This window comes from Lolium rigidum, chromosome 2 (genome assembly GCF_022539505.1).
Source record: "Lolium rigidum isolate FL_2022 chromosome 2, APGP_CSIRO_Lrig_0.1, whole genome shotgun sequence".
NCBI lineage: Eukaryota > Viridiplantae > Streptophyta > Magnoliopsida > Poales > Poaceae > Lolium > Lolium rigidum.
In genome coordinates, this window is record NC_061509.1 from 280,312,427 (window position 1) to 280,319,563 (window position 7,137).

The 7,137-nt window shown below is 44.0% G+C and overlaps 1 long non-coding RNA gene across 1 annotated transcript; it reads right to left on the minus strand.

The window, feature by feature from the left end:
* Nucleotides 1-383: 383 nt before the first annotated feature.
* Nucleotides 384-1,792, minus strand: LOC124693546. Its single transcript, XR_007000076.1, has 3 exons — nt 1,659-1,792; nt 777-851; nt 384-631 (listed from the first exon to the last, which is right to left on the minus strand). It is a non-coding gene; the product is annotated as an uncharacterized LOC124693546 (long non-coding RNA).
* Nucleotides 1,793-7,137: the final 5,345 nt, after the last annotated feature.

Genomic DNA, 7,137 nt, shown 5'->3' on the forward strand with positions numbered 1-7,137 from the left:
GAATAGATTGAATTACTGTATAAATTGAGAGGGGGAGTCGCCCACATAGCGTTCCTGACTCATAGCATCATACTTGGCCTGTACAAACACAAAAAATATAATACTCCATATGAAAATTTAGATTGTGTGTGAAATGGAAAAAGGTAGTCGAATTCGAAGAATTGAATAAGCACTAAAGAAAAAACTCTGGCGCAAACAATTTCAGGGCAGGGACATCAAAGTAGTAAAAATAATAATCTAGGCATATGACAAACATTTAAAAAGTATAAAGGAACAATTGTTCTTATGAGGGTGTGAAGGAAATCAAAGTAGTATGTACATGCGCTGAGTACAATTAAGAATAGAGTAAAAATGATGAAAGACACGGGTTACATATTAAGAAAAAGCGATAAAAGATGTAGGTTGCTTGCTGAATAACAGCACAATGTATACAAAAATACCTTGGCTCCTCTCTTGAATTTGGGCAAGTGATGTCTAAGGCCAACATATGCATGTGGCGTGCACAACGATGTGTTGTTTTGTCCTGTAGAGCATTGGACATGCTTCAGCTTGCCACTCCCAGGCGTTGAAGGTCACCATGGCTGCAGGCCTAGTCCTGGTGCTCTCCACATTTCTTCTTTCTTGTTCATTCCTGCAGTTGACTCAGATCATTTCAGCTCAGCTAGCTAATAATCAAGCTCCCATGGAAATGTTTCATCTGAGCAAGTGTCCTTTCCACAAAATGATTAATGAAGAAACATGGAACTATTAATTTTTGTATTTGTTGTTTTGACTACCTGTCAGCTCTCTCAAAACCATGCGCCGCACGGAGGAAGGAGCGGAGCGGCAACCGTAATCAGTGGGAATCATTTCTGGATTCACCACAACTCAGGATTTTATATTGAAACCACATATAAGTATACACACCAGTAGCATCGTCAATCACAACAGGAATCATGAAAGCGTCTACCTCAGTAGCAACCATAATGGTATTGGAGTTTGAGAAGATAAATCTAGGTTGTCACCCAGGAAAGAGTGCACGCACATCATGAAAAATTCAACAACTGATAGGACTGTTCAGGATATTCCCCATGGCTATACCAACAGATTTTGAACACAGAACAATGGCGAAGAACAGTTTTAAAAATCGTATACATTAGGTTCTCTTAAATTACCAAACTCATTGGATTAGCATATGCCGCAAGAGAGAAAAATTCCCTTGCGCAATTAGCCAATTTTAACATACAAAATTGCACCCATTGCGCACAATTGCTAAGGTTGGTCACACTTCTAGTGTATCAGTCCATCACAATATGACTGCAAATAATTAACTATTGCAGATGTACCAACTGAGGCTGAGCTCAGTTTGAAGCTATTGACGATTTTCTGACACAAATTCCCATAAGCTACACAAAAAAAATTAAAGGAGGCGGTGTTCAGCTAGGCATAAAAACAATATGTGCGTTCACATCGAATAACTCAGAATCGTTATAGTGATTAAATGTTACACCAAGAGAAAATCTAATGCATAGCCGCTGGAAATATATACAACGCTTGCAGACAAATGGATATAAGAGGAGCTATCGCACATGAAAACTTGGTTATATTAAAAAATTGAGTAAATAACAAAGTACATAGAAACCTGAGTGTGTTAACATGAATATAAGAGCATTGCATACCCAACTTTCAGAAGAAGAAACACTTCAGCCCTTATTTGCCAGGAAAATGGCTGAGCACACTATGGTTCTATCGACCAACAACTTATCTCCTCATGATGTAACTAATTAGTGAGATAGAGAAGTATAAAGCGTCAGTGGGAAATAACCTGGTGAAAAGTCATGTTAGTCAATCCGTGCATGTCTAAAAGCCAGTGTAAATTTATAATTTTTTACCTTGCCTTGTCATGCCATTAAAACACAAATGAACCTTACTGGAGAAAAAAATGTTCGGTCTTGACAGTTCTGAGATGTATATTATCATACGTTCAGAAAATAAGTTTGGCACAATCAAGACGGGATTTCATAATTTATCTGCATGCAGTACCAACATATGTAATGCCCCAATGGCCCCAAGAGCTAGTGTGATGACCAAAAAGAAATACCAGACGCCAACCCTATAAGTGCCAATATGACGACTTAGCACAATTTAACCCGGACACACATTGCTCAAATATTTTGTATCGAAATGACCAACCATTGGACTTGAAATTACGTACTTCTCTTGACAAACAATTAACACTGCAGGATTCCCCACAGATAGGGATTAAAAGGAAAATTACGTACTTCTCTTGACAAACAATTAACACTGCAGGATTCCCCACAGATAGGTATTAAAAGGAAGTAAAACCTGATATATATCTGAATCCCCTATGTTAATAATTGATTGAGCAAGCAGGAAATCCCTGCCAAATACCAATCATCACTAAATATAAAAACAGTTATATCCTCACGCTGCAAAAATCGCTGGTATTTGCAAATAATAATTTCAGACATGCACTATACCAATCCTTCTAGAGAAAAAAAAATGCTAAAAGAGCAAGTTGTATTGTTGTGCTAAGAGGGACTGCAAGCACATCCCAGCAAGCGTGGAGTGTCGTACTAAGAGCAACTGCAGCTCATACATCTCAGCGTATGTCAAGTTTGTGCCATCAATCAGGATGAAGAGCACAACCTAAAAAAATTGCACCTGATTTGAATAAAGGAACTGACACCGAATCTGATTCAAACTTAGGGGTAATTGAAATATACTATTGGTTTGTAAGCTTCATGTCATCACGTCGAACTGCCCACTGCTCCCGACTCTCTGAACATTGTATAATTTGACATGTAGCTGTGATTTTTGGGTGTACAAACCTGAACATGGTATAATTGTACATGCCGCTGTGATCTTTGGCTATATAATAATGTCTCGGATTTGACCATCAATCGGGATGAAGACCACAACCTGAAAAAATTGCACCTGATTTAAATGAAGGAACTGACCACAACTTTTTACTATCAAGAACTGTTGATGTGAATTTGCAAAATTAATGTAAAAGATCATCAGAAACTTGATCTAAGAGTTCAAGTAATAAATGGGATGAGCTTAGCTACCTTATGCAGATCTTCCAATTGCACAACCTCACTTCCCAACGCCTGGGTGGAGATGCTCTGCACCGGCTAGGATCTCTCACGGGAGCCCTAGCACGACCGGCGCGCGGTCTTCCGCCTCCGCGGTACGCTTCCTCGTTGGACGCTGAGTTCGTGCAGTACGTCCTGCTAGTGTCCCTGGCGCGCTCCTCGCCGCCGCCCTCGCGCGCATCCAGCACAGCCGCCGCCGCGTCCGTGGGCAGCTCGGAGAGAGGAGCTCGCGGCCAGGAGGGCTCGGCCGATGGGAGCTCGGGCAGGGGAATCGAGTAGGGAGGAGATCATGTGGGGGTGGGAGAGGCCGGTGGAGATGCATATCCGCCAGCTGGTGGCGATTGGCCGCTCCGCCGCTGACATCTTGGTGCCGCTGGGGATGCTCCCGGCTCCTACATCTCCCCTGCTTTCTCATGGAGGCGGCCGTTCGTCGGAAGGCTGAGTTGATCTATCGAGGAGGGAACTCGAGCATGGAGCAGGAGGCGCGGGCAGGTCGGAGATGAGCATGGCCAGACAACTCATCGCCGGCGACATCCACTCAAATCCTAGAAATTGCACGACTGTGGACATCTAGGCTGCCGAGGGTCACGCGCGTGGAGATTTCATTGGGCGATGGAAGATATGGTGGGGGATTTAGGAGAAGAAAGATGGCGACGATCTGTCTGGATTGTCCGACAGAAGATGCGAGACCGCTTTGACCAGTTCCCACAAAACAAGGATGTCCCACCACCGCTCAACCTATCTTTCAGCTACAGCCACCCAAGTGATATACCAGGACAGCCGACCATCAAAGAAACACTTTAGCCGAAATTGCTACACAACACAGAACTGCACACAGAAGAACCACCACAGTAATTCAGAGGAGGTCTCAAAATTCTGAGAAAAAAGATGTCTGTTGCCCTTTAATATAGTAGTTATTCGATCTATCACAACAGTGTGCTTCCGTGAAGAACACGTATGCTTCAGAAAACAACACTCTCCGTATCCGGCATATGAGCCGTCCCTAGCTACGTACAATATTTTAAGGGGAATAGAAATTGTCTTAATATACTACCTCTATGTGAATTTCACTTTTTACCTCGACTTTGTGCCACTTTTTACCTAATTTAACAAAAAATCCACAAAACTACCCCATTTAGCATACTTCCTTTCATTTTTTACCCTTTTCTATATTTGTTACTTGTTGGTATGCTAAATGGACTAAGATATGATTCACATTTCAGAGTGAGCTTGTTCCTTAATAATTAGCATTCAGAGACATTCAGAAACCATATATAGAGCCTGTAGGATTTTTTACATTCAAAAGCTAAGCTAGGCACATTTCGTGGCTTCACTAGAAAAAACACGATTGCAACCAGCAGAGCACAAAGCCATAGCTAGTAGTAGAAAGCCCAAATAACAACTCGCTCTCTTGATCTTTAGTTGCTCCAGAGCTATGGCCAACAGGCAGAATAACGTTCAGATTCAGCATTACAAGCCCAACAATAACCAGCACAATCGGAGTTGTGGATGCCAATACACCATGTTGTTGCTCTGCTTTCGCATTTTTTCGATAAAGCCACGCTGGAGCATGTTGCCTTAGCACCCATGACATAGCCGTCGTAAGCTGCAGCCATTGCCCGTACCAACTGGTCGCCGCCACCGGAGCTGCGCTGCAGCACAAAGTTCTCGCCCACCCTATCCAAGTTCTCGTCGTACAACCTCTCCGGCACCTCGGCTCCTTCGGCTTCGTGTACTCACTAGTAGGAAACTAGTTATTGGTGGGATGCTATTCTGTGGCCTACCGGTTTTACGTGCGCCACAGACATGGTGCGCCACAGAAATATCTTATTTTTGTGGCACACCTGACACGCATGTGCCACAGAAATTTGGTGGGGCCCACACCCGGCCAGCCCCAATCATTAGTTCCACTATTTCTGTGACGCACATGACCACGTGCGCCACAGAATTAAGGCGCACTAGCCCCGGTGCGGCACAAAATTAAGACATTCTATGACGCACTGGTTCTGGTCCGCCACATAATTAGCGAACCAGATCTAGAAAAGTGCCAACCCCCACCTACCACACTACCCAAGTCATTCTTCTTCCTCCTCCATCTAGCTCGTCTCCCCCTTTTTTCTCATCCTATTTTGGCCATACTTTTCACTTGCTTTGGTACTTATTGCACTTACTTTGGTTGATACATAATTGGTGGTGAGGAGAAGGCTCTCCATACTCTCTCCTCCTCTCCAACTCATCGATCGTGATCTCTTCTCGGTATTGAATCTACAAGATGAGTAGTTGGAGGGGACATGCATATGCATGTCAATCTTCTGTGGCCGTCAGTGTGTATGGATGCTTGTTGCAGGTGAAGCACTTGTGTGTGCTGGTGTGGTGCATGGATGTTTACCGAAACGTTGATTCATTTCCGTTTCGGCAAATTTTTGCACTACCCATACGTCCTACCTTTAGTAGAGGTCGTGCCGAATTTTTTCGCTCTATGTATACCTTTAGGAGAGGTCCATGCATGTGTGTGCATGTGTTGGGGTTCTAATTTTCTGCTCTATGTATACCATTGGCAGGCAACCATGGTCCTCATGATGAGTTCCGCTCGAATCTCTAGATACAAGAAAGACGTGAAGAAGGACATGATTTGGAACAATAGGCGCCAGATAAGATGTCCGTGTCGATCATGCAAACTCGTGCGCTGGATCAACCCTGATTCCGGACAATTGGAGGAGCACCTGCTGAGGCGCGGTTTCATGCGGGACAACCAGGCGCGGCCGGCCCAAACAAATGGTGCGCATGTAGACCATGGTGAGCGAGATGACAAAGCACCACATGTCGACGGAGAAGATCATGATGAAGAAGAAGTCGGCGAAGAAGATCATTGATAACCCACAAGTATAGGGGATCGCGTGTAGCCTTTTCGATAAGTAAGAGTGTCGAACCAAACGAGGAGCTAAAGGTAGGATAAGTACTCTCTCAAGTTCTATCAACCACTGATACAACTCTACGCGCACTAAGCGTTTGCTTCATCTAGGAAATAAAACTACAGTAGCAATACGGGTATGAGAGATAACTTTGCAAGATAATAAATACATGAAAGTAAATGTTAGTGCTGCAGCAATAAAGTACACTAAGTAACCATATACTAACAGTACCATGAGTGTGGAAAAGTGGTGGTAATTGTGGTGACTTTGTCCAAGATTAATTAGTGAAGACATTTAGTTCATTGTCTTTGATGTAGTTTTCAATGTGGGAGAGACTAAATATACAAGCGCTCCACTACTTGTAATTACAAGTACTATACGATTGGATTGTTAGCAAACATCCGTAAATACTAACAATGCATTAAGGTTTCCCCAACAATAGCCTTAAGTTTATGGTCCTCTTACTCCCATACATGCAACTAACCGGTTTGAGCCCTTAGGTTTCTGTCACTCCGGCAAGACTACCCCCCTTCTTTTGCACATACTACTAACCCTATGGTGTTGATCCATGCGCGCACAAGTATAATGGACACCGAAGGACAGTACCATATCAACATACAACTCTAATGAACCAGACATTCAACAAAGCAATCAAAAGACAAATATACTACATACACATGCCATAGATCATACGATAAATATTTAGCATCAAACACCATGTTTACATAGGACGGTACATAGGTTTATGAGAGGATGAACCACTGAACACAAGGAGGAGATGGTGATGGAGATGGCGGTGAAGACGTCGGAGAGGGGCATCGCGGCGGCGCAGGCGGTGCGGGGAACTCCTTTCCCCGCCGCCGGCAAGCTTGGGGAGCGCCGCCCCTTAGCCTCCCTCCTTCATGGCTTCTTGGGAGCCCTCCCCCATGGAGATGGGATCCATGGGGGAGGCAAAAACGTGGCTTTGGTGGCTGGAAATTCGTGGGTGGAGGAGTCCTCCACGAGTTAGGGTTTCCTCCTTTATATAGACTCTCGGATTTCTGTCATCCCATCTAGGGCTTCAGTAAAACGGGTCTCTAGGTCGCATACGGACTCCGATTGGCCCGAATTTTAACTCTAGAACGTTC